The 13,860-nt window shown below is 40.0% G+C and overlaps 2 long non-coding RNA genes across 2 annotated transcripts; one reads left to right on the top strand and one right to left on the bottom strand.

Moving 5' to 3' along the window:
• The first annotated feature begins 10,896 nt into the window (after positions 1–10,896).
• LOC124302417 (uncharacterized) lies at positions 10,897–13,335 on the top strand. Its single transcript, XR_006907705.1, has 3 exons — positions 10,897–11,029; positions 11,323–11,325; positions 13,323–13,335. It is a non-coding gene; the product is annotated as an uncharacterized LOC124302417 (long non-coding RNA).
• Positions 11,497–12,715, bottom strand: LOC124302416 (uncharacterized). The gene is made up of 2 exons (XR_006907704.1): positions 12,336–12,715; positions 11,497–11,958 (listed from the first exon to the last, which is right to left on the bottom strand). It is a non-coding gene; the product is annotated as an uncharacterized LOC124302416 (long non-coding RNA).
• Positions 13,336–13,860: the final 525 nt, after the last annotated feature.

Below are 13,860 nucleotides of genomic sequence, written 5' to 3' on the forward strand. Positions count from 1 at the left end.
GAATCATCTTATTATTAGTCTTTATTAACGCCCACAGCAATCTTAGACGACTTAAAAATTAAATTTGTCATCTATAACTCTTTGGTCTACTGCTCCTACCAACTTCGAGCTACATACAATCGATTCCTCTCGCAAAATGACGTCAAAATAGTACATCAAATAATTAATTCCAGCACTTTTGCAAATCGTATAAATTTTCTCCAAAAATCCAAAGCTTTTAGCATTACTTTTTTCTTCATTTTCGGAGCCGGAAATTTTTCGTTCAAGATTCTATTTGTATGACCCTTTCCCGACCAATTGGATCCCCAGGAACTCGGAAAACGTAGCGAAAACAGCGTGGGACCAACAGGAGCGAAATTACGGAGGAAAAAGCACCTGCTGAAAAATGTCGAAATCACAGGTTCTGGATTTTTGGCTGTAACTTTTTATCCGCTGCTCGCAGCGTATCAGGACTGCGCTTAATTAATCGATTTGTCTCGCAAAATTGCGTCCGAATAGTGGCAGAAAAAATTTATTCCAGCACTTTTCAAATATTAATCCTCACGTAATATTTTTGATGTGTTCTGATACTGAAAATATTTATTGCTATTCCAGGTACAACCCGAGGTGGTTATCGGTGGTTGTTCGAGGTGGTTGGCGATTGTTGGAGGTGGTCGGAGGTGGACGAGGAGGAGGACGAACTGAACTGAGTCTCAAAGCCCTGTTGACATAAAAGCAGCTATTCGATAGAAATTATAGTTTATAGTTTACACAGCCCATTGCATGATATTTCATTATAAATAAATATGTTTCAATGTATTTAGGAATAATTTATCAAATATACAGAGGTCATGTGCAAATAATAAATGAATTGATTCGACCGCAGTTTGATGTATTCATTAGAGCTTTAACAATAAATTTAAGCTTTGTTACTTCTTTCATTTTATTATGGATAATCAAAAACATTTCCGACTAATCGTACTGTGGAAGCATGGGGATTAAACCAAATGTAGCAAAAGATTAGAAACAGTGTATGTAGAGTACGGGTATTTTTCTAATAATGCAAATAGAATAGAATACCACGCCTTGCGATTTAGCTTTCCAGTCAGAGATGAATGATGAATTTTAAGGACTGCATTATCGTTGTTGAATATTCTATGCCTCATGGGAAAAGAAAATCTGTAACGACAAACTTGATGCACCGGATCATCGTCGACTTTAACTTTTGAAATGTCCTACCATTTTCGAACGCCTCCTACCTCCCCCTGCCACCTCCGACCATCAATGGCCACTTTCGAGCACCCCCTATCACCTTCTGCCAGCGCCGACCACCTCCTACCATTTCCGAACACCTCCAACCATCCTATTTACCTATATTACCAGATTAGCTATGATATGAAAAGAGAAGAATTATTCATTTCGAAATGGGATTCTATTCGACGCGCGCTCGATGTATTCCATGACATTAGTATTCATAATTATTCCAACAACTTTTCATTTGCTCTCTCGATCTTGAATTTTCATAGGCATAGAATCGAAACGTTGTTTTAGCTGGTCGCAAGTGAAGTATCTGCGTTGGGTGGAGGAGCAGAATTGTTTTTCGAAAAGTATTCGGATGGAAAAAAATTCAGAGTAACTGTTATACATCACGGATGCGTTAATTTTGAACGAGATGAAACGGATGCTTCGTATATGAGACAGTATTTAACGCTGCGTAGTGATTTAAAGACCTAGAGAGGTGATAGGGAGAGAAAGAACGACGCTTCTTAACATTTCGAGTGTATTTTAACACACATTTGAAAGATACGAGCGAAATTTTTCATCATCCAACTGTCGCAGAACGGCAGCGTTGTTAGCCGAGCCGTTCACTGAAGAATATATCCTCAATCAACGGCTGACCATCGAAGGGCCTGGCCGCTTGAGTCTGGAATCGGCAGGAGAGATGAAGTGTGTATTTCTTGTATGAAACGTGAAAACTAAAAGCATTATACATCATATCATATCATCATACATCGTACACCATACATCATACACCATACATCATACATCATACATCATACATCATACATCATACATCATCATACCTAGTATTACAGTTCGAAACCAAAGTTTGAATTTTCGGATGTTCGGAAAGTGACGTCACCAATCTAAAATCGGCTAGCCGAATTCCTCAGTCTGGTAACAACCGCGCAGTAGAGCGGACGGTTGAGAGTCGCGCTCCGCAAATTTCGAGTACCGGGTACTCAACCTCCCGGATCCGCGCTTCGGGTCCGCTACGTATTTCGAGTACCGGGTTCTCAACCTCCCGGATCCCGCGCTTCGGGTCCGCTACGCGGTGAAACTCGACTTCCAGGATAAGCGCTCCGTGGTTCCTGGTTCACGTTTACAATAAATTATTTCAATTCGTTTTTCGCGCAACCCCAAATTCGGTAGCTGTCAGTCCGCTAATAAAATTTCTCGACTTCCAGGATAAGCGCTCCGTGGTTCCTGGTTCACGTTTACAATAAATTATTTCAATTCGTTTTTCGCGCAACCCCAAATTCGCTAGCTGTCAGTCCGCTAATAAAATTTCTCGACTTCCAGGATAAGCGCTCCGTGGTTCCTGGTTCACGTTTACAATAAATTATTTCAATTCGTTTTTCGCGCAACCCCAAATTCGCTAGCTGTCAGTCCGCTAATAAAATTTCTCGACTTCCAGGATAAGCGCTCCGTGGTTCCTGGTTCACGTTTACAATAAATTATTTCAATTCGTTTTTCGCGCAACCCCAAATTCGCTAGCTGTCAGTCCGCTAATAAAATTTCTCGACTTCCAGGATAAACGCTCCGTGGTTCCTGGTTCACGTTTACAATAAATTATTTCAATTCGTTTTTCGCGCAACCCCAAATTCGGTAGCTGTCAGTCCGCTAATAAAATTTCTCGACTTCCAGGATAAGCGCTCCGTGGTTCCTGGTTCACGTTTACAATAAATTATTTCAATTCGTTTTTCGCGCAACCCCAAATTCGCTAGCTGTCAGTCCGCTGATAAAATTTCTCGACTTCCAGGATAAGCGCTCCGTGGTTCCTGGTTCACGTTTACAATAAATTATTTCAATTCGTTTTTCGCGCAACCCCAAATTCGGTAGCTGTCAGTCCGCTGATAAAATTTCTCGACTTCCAGGATAAGCGCTCCGTGGTTCCTGGTTCACGTTTACAATAAATTATTTCAATTCGTTTTTCGCGCAACCCCAAATTCGCTAGCTGTCAGTCCGCTAATAAAATTTCTCGACTTCCAGGATAAGCGCTCCGTGGTTCCTGGTTCACGTTTACAATAAATTATTTCAATTCGTTTTTCGCGCAACCCCAAATTCGGTAGCTGTCAGTCCGCTGATAAAATTTCTCGACTTCCAGGATAAGCGCTCCGTGGTTCCTGGTTCACGTTTACAATAAATTATTTCAATTCGTTTTTCGCGCAACCCCAAATTCGCTAGCTGTCAGTCCGCTAATAAAATTTCTCGACTTCCAGGATAAACGCTCCGTGGTTCCTGGTTCACGTTTACAATAAATTATTTCAATTCGTTTTTCGCGCAACCCCAAATTCGGTAGCTGTCAGTCCGCTGATAAAATTTCTCGACTTCCAGGATAAGCGCTCCGTGGTTCCTGGTTCACGTTTACAATAAATTATTTCAATTCGTTTTTCGCGCAACCCCAAATTCGGTAGCTGTCAGTCCGCTAATAAAATTTCTCGACTTCCAGGATAAGCGCTCCGTGGTTCCTGGTTCACGTTTACAATAAATTATTTCGATTCGTTTTTCGCGCAACCCCAAATTCGGTATCTGTCAGTCCGCTAATAAAATTTCTCGACTTCCAGGATAAGCGCTCCGTGGTTCCTGGTTCACGTTTACAATAAATTATTTCAATTCGTTTTTCGCGCAACCCCAAATTCGGTAGCTGTCAGTCCGCTGATAAAATTCCTCGACTTCCAGGATAGGCGCTCCGTGGTTCCTGGTTCACGTTTACAATAAATTATTTCAATTCGTTTTTCGCGCAACCCCAAATTCGGTAGCTGTCAGTCCGCTAATAAAGTTTCTCGACTTCCAGGATAAGGTTGCTGGGTGAGTAAAACACTTTTATAATATTTGATGGCAATTGTAATTATATTTCATCTGAAATATTACAAACTTGTCACGCTTACAATAAATTATTTTAATTCATTTTTCGTGCAAGCACATATTCAGTAGCTATGAATAATCTTATACAATTTGTTATATTATTAATTAATTAATTGATATTCTTATAATATTTGATGGCGATTGTAATTATATTTCATCTGAAATATTACAAACTTGTCACGTTTACAATAAATTATTTCAATTCATTTTTCGTGCAAGCACATATTCAGTAGCTATGGATAAACTTGTACAATTCATTATATTATTAATCAATTGATTAATTACATTAATCCTTACACAATATTTTTGATGTGTTCCTATACTAAAAATGTTCATTACTATTCCAGGTATTACCCGAGGTGGTCGGAGGTGAACGAGGAGGAGGACGAGCTGGACGAGGAGGAGGACCAGGTGGACGAGGAGGAGGACGAGGTGGACGAGGAGGAGGCGGGGTGGGTCGTGGGAGAGGACCTCTCCTCTCCTTGGAGGAGGGGAGGGGGAGGGGCAGGGCAGGGGGAGAGGTGGGCGGGGAGGGGGAAGGGATGGGAAGGGAAGGGAAGGGAAGGGGGGAGGGGGGGGGAGGGAAGGGGCGGGGAGGGAGGGAGGGCGGGAGGGAGGGAGGGAAGGCGGGAGGGAGGGAGGGAGCGGGAAGGGGCGGGCGGGGGGGTGTTTTGCTCTATTAACTTTAACTCGCATCGACATCCATCCTCCACTCTCTCTCCCTCCCGCCCGCCCGCCCGCCCTCCCTCCCTCCCGCCCTCCCTCCCTCCCTCCCTCCCTCCCTCCCTCCCTCCCGCCTTCCCTCCCCCCCCCCCTTTTCCCTTCCCTTCCCCCCCCTTCCCTTCCCTTCCCTTCCCCCTCCCCGCCCACCACTCCCCCTTCCCTGCCCCTCCCCCTCCCCTCCTCCGAGGAGAGGAGAGGTCCTCTCCCACGACCCACCCCGCCTCCTCCTCGTCCACCTCGTCCTCCTCCTCGTCCACCTGGTCCTCCTCCTCGTCCAGCTCGTCCTCCTCCTCGTTCACCTCCGACCACCTCGGGTAATACCTGGAATAGTAATGAACATTTTTAGTATAGGAACACATCAAAAATATTGTGTAAGGATTAATGTAATTAATCAATTGATTAATAATATAATGAATTGTACAAGTTTATCCATAGCTACTGAATATGTGCTTGCACGAAAAATGAATTGAAATAATTTATTATAAAGGTGACAAGTTTGTAATATTTCAGATGAAATATAATTACAATTGCCATCAAATATTATAAGAATATTAATTAATTAATTAACAATATAACAAATTGTATAAGATTATTCATAGCTACTGAATATGTGCTTGCACGACAAATGAATTGAAATAATTTATTGTAAACGTGACAAGTTTGTAATATTTCAGATGAAATATAATTACAATTGCCATCAAATATTATAAAAGTGTTTTACTCACCCAGCACAAATCCTCGTCCTCCTCGTCCTCCTCCGCGTCCACCTCCGACCACCTTTAACCACCTCGAGTTATACCTCGAATACTAATAAAAATATTTTCAGCATGAGAACAAATCAAAAATAATGTGTAAGGTTTGATATAATTTTTTTATCGATATAATCTACCAGAAAGATTATGAGAAGATTATGAAGTTATAGAAATTTTATTAGCGTACTGACAGTTACTGAATTTGGGCTTGCGCGAAAAACGAATTGAAATAATTTATTGTAAACATGAACCAGGAACCACGGAGCGCTTATCCTGGAAGTCGAGAAATTTTATTAGCGGACTGACAGCTACCGAATTTGGGGTTGCGCGAAAAACGAATTGAAATAATTTATTGTAAACGTGAACCAGGAACCACGGAGCGCTTATCCTGGAAGTCGAGAAATTTTATTAGCGGACTGACAGCTACCGAATTTGGGGTTGCGCGAAAAACGAATCGAAATAATTTATTGTAAACGTGAACCAGGAACCACGGAGCGCTTATCCTGGAAGTCGAGAAATTTTATTAGCGGACTGACAGCTACCGAATTTGGGGTTGCGCGAAAAACGAATTGAAATAATTTATTGTAAACGTGAACCAGGAACCACGGAGCGCTTATCCTGGAAGTCGAGAAATTTTATCAGCGGACTGACAGCTACCGAATTTGGGGTTGCGCGAAAAACGAATTGAAATAATTTATTGTAAACGTGAACCAGGAACCACGGAGCGTTTATCCTGGAAGTCGAGAAATTTTATTAGCGGACTGACAGCTAGCGAATTTGGGGTTGCGCGAAAAACGAATTGAAATAATTTATTGTAAACGTGAACCAGGAACCACGGAGCGCTTATCCTGGAAGTCGAGAAATTTTATCAGCGGACTGACAGCTACCGAATTTGGGGTTGCGCGAAAAACGAATTGAAATAATTTATTGTAAACGTGAACCAGGAACCACGGAGCGCTTATCCTGGAAGTCGAGAAATTTTATTAGCGGACTGACAGCTAGCGAATTTGGGGTTGCGCGAAAAACGAATTGAAATAATTTATTGTAAACGTGAACCAGGAACCACGGAGCGCTTATCCTGGAAGTCGAGAAATTTTATCAGCGGACTGACAGCTACCGAATTTGGGGTTGCGCGAAAAACGAATTGAAATAATTTATTGTAAACGTGAACCAGGAACCACGGAGCGCTTATCCTGGAAGTCGAGAAATTTTATCAGCGGACTGACAGCTAGCGAATTTGGGGTTGCGCGAAAAACGAATTGAAATAATTTATTGTAAACGTGAACCAGGAACCACGGAGCGCTTATCCTGGAAGTCGAGAAATTTTATTAGCGGACTGACAGCTACCGAATTTGGGGTTGCGCGAAAAACGAATTGAAATAATTTATTGTAAACGTGAACCAGGAACCACGGAGCGTTTATCCTGGAAGTCGAGAAATTTTATTAGCGGACTGACAGCTAGCGAATTTGGGGTTGCGCGAAAAACGAATTGAAATAATTTATTGTAAACGTGAACCAGGAACCACGGAGCGCTTATCCTGGAAGTCGAGAAATTTTATTAGCGGACTGACAGCTAGCGAATTTGGGGTTGCGCGAAAAACGAATTGAAATAATTTATTGTAAACGTGAACCAGGAACCACGGAGCGCTTATCCTGGAAGTCGAGAAATTTTATTAGCGGACTGACAGCTAGCGAATTTGGGGTTGCGCGAAAAACGAATTGAAATAATTTATTGTAAACGTGAACCAGGAACCACGGAGCGCTTATCCTGGAAGTCGAGAAATTTTATTAGCGGACTGACAGCTACCGAATTTGGGGTTGCGCGAAAAACGAATTGAAATAATTTATTGTAAACGTGAACCAGGAACCACGGAGCGCTTATCCTGGAAGTCGAGTTTCACCGCGTAGCGGACCCGAAGCGCGGGATCCGGGAGGTTGAGAACCCGGTACTCGAAATACGTAGCGGACCCGAAGCGCGGATCCGGGAGGTTGAGTACCCGGTACTCGAAATTTGCGGAGCGCGACTCTCAACCGTCCGCTCTACTGCGCGGTTGTTACCAGACTGAGGAATTCGGCTAGCCGATTTTAGATTGGTGACGTCACTTTCCGAACATCCGAAAATTCAAACTTTGGTTTCGAACTGTAATACTAGGTATGATGATGTATGATGTATGATGTATGATGTATGATGTATGATGTATGGTGTATGATGTATGGTGTACGATGTATGATGATATGATATGATGTATAATGCTTTTAGTTTTCACGTTTCATACAAGAAATACACACTTCATCTCTCCTGCCGATTCCAGACTCAAGCGGCCAGGCCCTTCGATGGTCAGCCGTTGATTGAGGATATATTCTTCAGTGAACGGCTCGGCTAACAACGCTGCCGTTCTGCGACAGTTGGATGATGAAAAATTTCGCTCGTATCTTTCAAATGTGTGTTAAAATACACTCGAAATGTTAAGAAGCGTCGTTCTTTCTCTCCCTATCACCTCTCTAGGTCTTTAAATCACTACGCAGCGTTAAATACTGTCTCATATACGAAGCATCCGTTTCATCTCGTTCAAAATTAACGCATCCGTAATGTATAACAGTTACTCTGAATTTTTTTCCATCCGAATACTTTTCGAAAAACAATTCTGCTCCTCCACCCAACGCAGATACTTCACTTGCGACCAGCTAAAACAACGTTTCGATTCTATGCCTATGAAAATTCAAGATCGAGAGAGCAAATGAAAAGTTGTTGGAATAATTATGAATACTAATGTCATGGAATACATCGAGCGCGCGTCGAATAGAATCCCATTTCGAAATGAATAATTCTTCTCTTTTCATATCATAGCTAATCTGGTAATATAGGTAAATAGGATGGTTGGAGGTGTTCGGAAATGGTAGGAGGTGGTCGGCGCTGGCAGAAGGTGATAGGGGGTGCTCGAAAGTGGCCATTGATGGTCGGAGGTGGCAGGGGGAGGTAGGAGGCGTTCGAAAATGGTAGGACATTTCAAAAGTTAAAGTCGACGATGATCCGGTGCATCAAGTTTGTCGTTACAGATTTTCTTTTCCCATGAGGCATAGAATATTCAACAACGATAATGCAGTCCTTAAAATTCATCATTCATCTCTGACTGGAAAGCTAAATCGCAAGGCGTGGTATTCTATTCTATTTGCATTATTAGAAAAATACCCGTACTCTACATACACTGTTTCTAATCTTTTGCTACATTTGGTTTAATCCCCATGCTTCCACAGTACGATTAGTCGGAAATGTTTTTGATTATCCATAATAAAATGAAAGAAGTAACAAAGCTTAAATTTATTGTTAAAGCTCTAATGAATACATCAAACTGCGGTCGAATCAATTCATTTATTATTTGCACATGACCTCTGTATATTTGATAAATTATTCCTAAATACATTGAAACATATTTATTTATAATGAAATATCATGCAATGGGCTGTGTAAACTATAAACTATAATTTCTATCGAATAGCTGCTTTTATGTCAACAGGGCTTTGAGACTCAGTTCAGTTCGTCCTCCTCCTCGTCCACCTCCGACCACCTCCAACAATCGCCAACCACCTCGAACAACCACCGATAACCACCTCGGGTTGTACCTGGAATAGCAATAAATATTTTCAGTATCAGAACACATCAAAAATATTACGTGAGGATTAATATTTGAAAAGTGCTGGAATAAATTTTTTCTGCCACTATTCGGACGCAATTTTGCGAGACAAATCGATTAAGCGCAGTCCTGATACGCTGCGAGCAACGGATAAAAAGTTACAGCCAAAAAACCAGAACCTCAGATTTCGACATTTTTCAGCAGGCACATTTTCCTTCGTAACTTCTTTTCTGTTGATCCCACGCTCTTTTCGCTGCGTTCTCTGAGTTCCTGGGGATCCAATAAGTCAGGAAAGGGTCATACAAGTCGAATCTGAGACCACAAATTTTTGGCTCCAAAAATGAAGAAAAAGTAAGGCTAACCCCTTTGCATTTTTGGCGAAAATTTTCGAGATTTCGAAAAGTGCTGGAATAGATTCTTGCATGCCTTATTCCGACGTAATTTTGCGATAGAAATCGATTGGGCCCAGTCCCAATACGCTGCGATCAACGCATCGAAAGTTACAGCCAAAAAACGATAACCTGTGTTTTCGTCATTTTTCAGCAGGTGCTCTTTTCCTCGTATCTTCTTTCCCGTTGGATCCCACGCTTCTTTCGCTGCATTTTCTGAGTTCCTGGGGGTCCGTTCAATCAGGAAAGGGTCATACAAATCGAATCGGAGACTAAAAGTTTTTCGCTCAAAAAAACAGCAAGGCCCTAGGTAACCCCTTAGTATTTTTTGCGAAAAATTTGGCGATTTTGAAAAGCGCTGGAATAAATTCGTTTATGCACTATATTGACGTAATTTTGAGGAATCGATCGGGCGCAGTCCCAATGCGATGCGAGCAACGGATCAGAAGTCACAGTGAAAAACCAGAACCTGTGTTTTTTGATATTTTTCAGCTTGTGCTCCTTCCTTTGTAACTTCTTCGCTGTTGATCCCAGGCTCTTTTCGTGCGTTTTTTGAGTTCCTGGGGGTCTACTCAGTCGGATAACGATCATACAAATCGAATCTCAGATGAAAAATGTTTTGCACAAAATACAGTGAGCTTCAGGAGGGAGCCTTCTTTAGAGGGTTCAAAAAATCGGTATTTTCGAGGATTTTTTGGGGAAGGAAAGAAATATCCGATTAAAACGAAACTTCCAGGGTTTATTGTTATGTATTTCACCAGTCTTCTCGAATTTTTTCATTAGGATACATGTCATATTATGCCTGGTACAAGCATTTCACCGAGGCGTCTCGAGTATGCATTTGTCGTGCGGCGGGAAAGGTGCAGGTCGCAATTTCCATCTGAAACAAAGAAATCAAAAAAATTTTTACTTCTCAATAGTATAGCTTCTAGTTAAACCAAGAAAATTTCACAAGAATTAAAAAATTCAACAATTTTTCGCAAATTAAAAAAAAATTCATTCTTCTTGGGAAAAGAATTCACTTTAGATTGCTTGAAAAGTGGGTCAATCTTAACTTTCTTAAGGTTTTTTAGGTTCAACTAGAAGAGAATTTCATCCTGAGTACAATGCAATTTGTCTCGTTTCGATAGGACGTTTAGTTTTTTCCCTATCTTTCCCGCCAATTAGGAAAAAGCGTAAAAATGAAAAATGGAGAAATCGTGCGTCAAAGTTTTCGTACATAAAAAATCGTAATTTTCTTGAACTTACCGCATTGATATGCTATTCAGCGATTCCTGGTCCATAGAGTTGCCCTTCAGACTCTTCAAAAAACTAGTTCAAAACTTCAAAAAACTGGTTCAGACTCTTCAAAAAACTTCAAAAAACCGCTCGTATACCTGCTCGACGCTTGCTCACTATTTCTTCTGTAACTCCGAAAATATTCCGAATTTGCGTCTGCAATTTCAGGGACACATTCTTGGATAGTTTGGGAAGACATTTATGCAAAAAAATGTACAGTACTGTATGGACGCCGTATACTTTACAACTACGCAAATTCATTCGGGCCAAATTCAGCAATATCAATCTTACTCCATCGGATCGACAAAATAATGTTACCGAAATAGATGCACAATAAACATACACCTGATCGACTGTTCACAGAACTCAAAACTTCTTCATGCAAACAATATGAGAAATAGTTGAAGAAGTTAATCAAAGGATGTAGATATATATACAGTTGTATCTATCTGTTGTACCTCATGTTATTTGTGTACATATGTTCAATATACATAACTCATACCGTTGACTGGAAATATATATCTTCAGTCACGCTCATACCTTCATTGTGAACGAATAGGCGGGTGACATATTAAAACAAATTCTTAACTTACGTTAGGATTTCCGTGGTTTTTTTTTCAAATGAAGTTTATTTGCATCGGAAAACCTAGACCATTCTACACAAAAACACTACTTGTAAATATTTTTTGGAAATAAGGTAACACTCTATTGTTACTAATGTGCGAGCCCATGCTGTAACAAACCCCAATTAACCTCAGGTAACCATTATCACAAAAGCAATAAAAAATTAATTTAAAGATGATAAGGGTTGCTTTGTTCAACTTCTACTTAGATTAACTGGTTAGATTGGGACTCTGTCCGCTGATCCACAAACACAAGATTGTTCATAAATTTATTAGCAAGTGGCCCAGATTATAATTACCCATATCTGTCCGCTTTATTATAGATCTGTGGCAGTGCCCGTGTTGATTATTAAGAATTTCGAGTTTGATAGTATGCATTCTCGACAAAGTCGATACTGTTTCATCCGGAATTGTGGCATTTTTGCGGTAACCCCTAATAAAAATATTACCCAGAGGATACAATTGTGTAATAATACTATATAGAATATCAGAAACTAACGACTTATATCACCTAAAGATGGATTTTCTGAATTCTTTATATTCAAATTCTCATCAATTATCTACGATATCTCTGTCAAAAAAATATAGATGAAAGGTTGTAAGACCTTTTGGAAGCTTCAAGAGTGTTCTGGATTCCAACAATTCATTAGTATTTTCTGAGACAAGATTCTGATCTATCGAAATGTTTCTATAGTTTTCCGGAAATAGAATTTACAGATTTTTCGAACTTAGGTAGAAGAAGAGTTTTACGAAGGGAAGAGGAGACATTGGTGGAACGTTAATGAGTTACTTTATACATGTTAAAATTACAAGGAACTTATTAGAAATTTATGTAATTCCTTATTAATCATCGAAGAAATATGCATCGTTGATGAGTTATTGGAACGGCAACGGGTTCTGGTGATGGGCTGATTGTCCGTTTTGGAGAAATATACGTAGCACCGTTACATTCCAAGTAATAGTCTTCCAATGCAAGTTATGATATTAGTTGCATTTATTTTTACGTATGTGATCACCCGTATCTCAAACGAAATAAATTTGAACATCGTTCTTTTTGTCATACTTAGTAGTCGGTATTGAATAAGCTTGGTTTTTTTTCTTTAGTCACGGGAAACTTGCGCATTTGGTATCTAAATATCGTATTTTATTGTAACAACTTGATCCTAGCACCGTGTTGATTGCGAATGAATATGATTCGACACAAACAGTAGTTGATAATTGTATGATCAATATCTGTGCGTGTCAGCCACAGCGCTGAATGACTTGTGCTCAGAACCTTAAAATATCAAGGTAACGCACAAAAGACGCGGTTAAATTTGAATTTACGAATTCTTGTGATACAAAAAATTCAAGAAAGAAATGCTGTGCTGGATAGGCAATTGAAATTGAACTAATTTTATCGAAAAGTCGAGTTGTTCAATGAGTAGCGAGTAAAACTTTCGAATTTTACAATTCAACAATTTTACTGTGTCGACTGCGAAAGATCAATCGGGGGAGAAAGTTATAGGAATTGCCAAACTCTAAATTGCCAATGGTATGTGCACCTTATTGGCTTTAATTAGAAAACGAAATTAATCAAAAACAGAAAATGTATTTACGTGGAATTCACTCTAACTAAACTAGGGAAGTCCGAAGGTATTACGATTCCACATACGTTACACATCATCGAAACATGAGTTTTATTGACAATGAGTTAAATTTACGCAAGAATAAAATTGTCATTTGAAAAACTACAATACGTTAGTATTTGAACAGTGAAAATAAATTTACTTATGCTCGTTTCCACACTACCGCAAGCGGTAGAGCACACTAGTGCGTTTTTTTTTACGTGGTATTCCCAGTAGGCCTACTACACGGAGAACAGTTGCAAGATCGATCTTACGTTCGTCGAAAAATTGCTGATAACTTTTTTTCACATGTTAATTATGGTAAATCGTTTACCCAATCAATTTGTACTCGTGTATATTCGCAGTTTGTTCGAAATTTTTCAGTTCATATAACCCGTTGACTATTTATTGTCAATAAAAGATGACTGTTTTAATTATGGATGAAAGATGGCCGTTTTAGTTATGGATAATCATTAAAATAGAGAACCTGGGGAATACGCGAAACAATCAACAACTAAACCAAGACCGAAAACACGAATCGCTGTAAGACGTTGTCATTTGCCTATCGGAAGACGATACAGAAATCTTTGAAGAAATAGCAATAAATCGGAGTATAATAAGCACAACCACCAAAATACGACAGAGCTGTATTTTTAGCATTAATTGAATTGTTTTATTTCAGTAAAACGTAGGTGGTAAATTTATTAGTATCAGTGGTCAAACACATT

This window comes from Neodiprion virginianus, chromosome 4 (assembly GCF_021901495.1).
Source record: "Neodiprion virginianus isolate iyNeoVirg1 chromosome 4, iyNeoVirg1.1, whole genome shotgun sequence".
Classification (NCBI taxonomy): domain Eukaryota; kingdom Metazoa; phylum Arthropoda; class Insecta; order Hymenoptera; family Diprionidae; genus Neodiprion; species Neodiprion virginianus.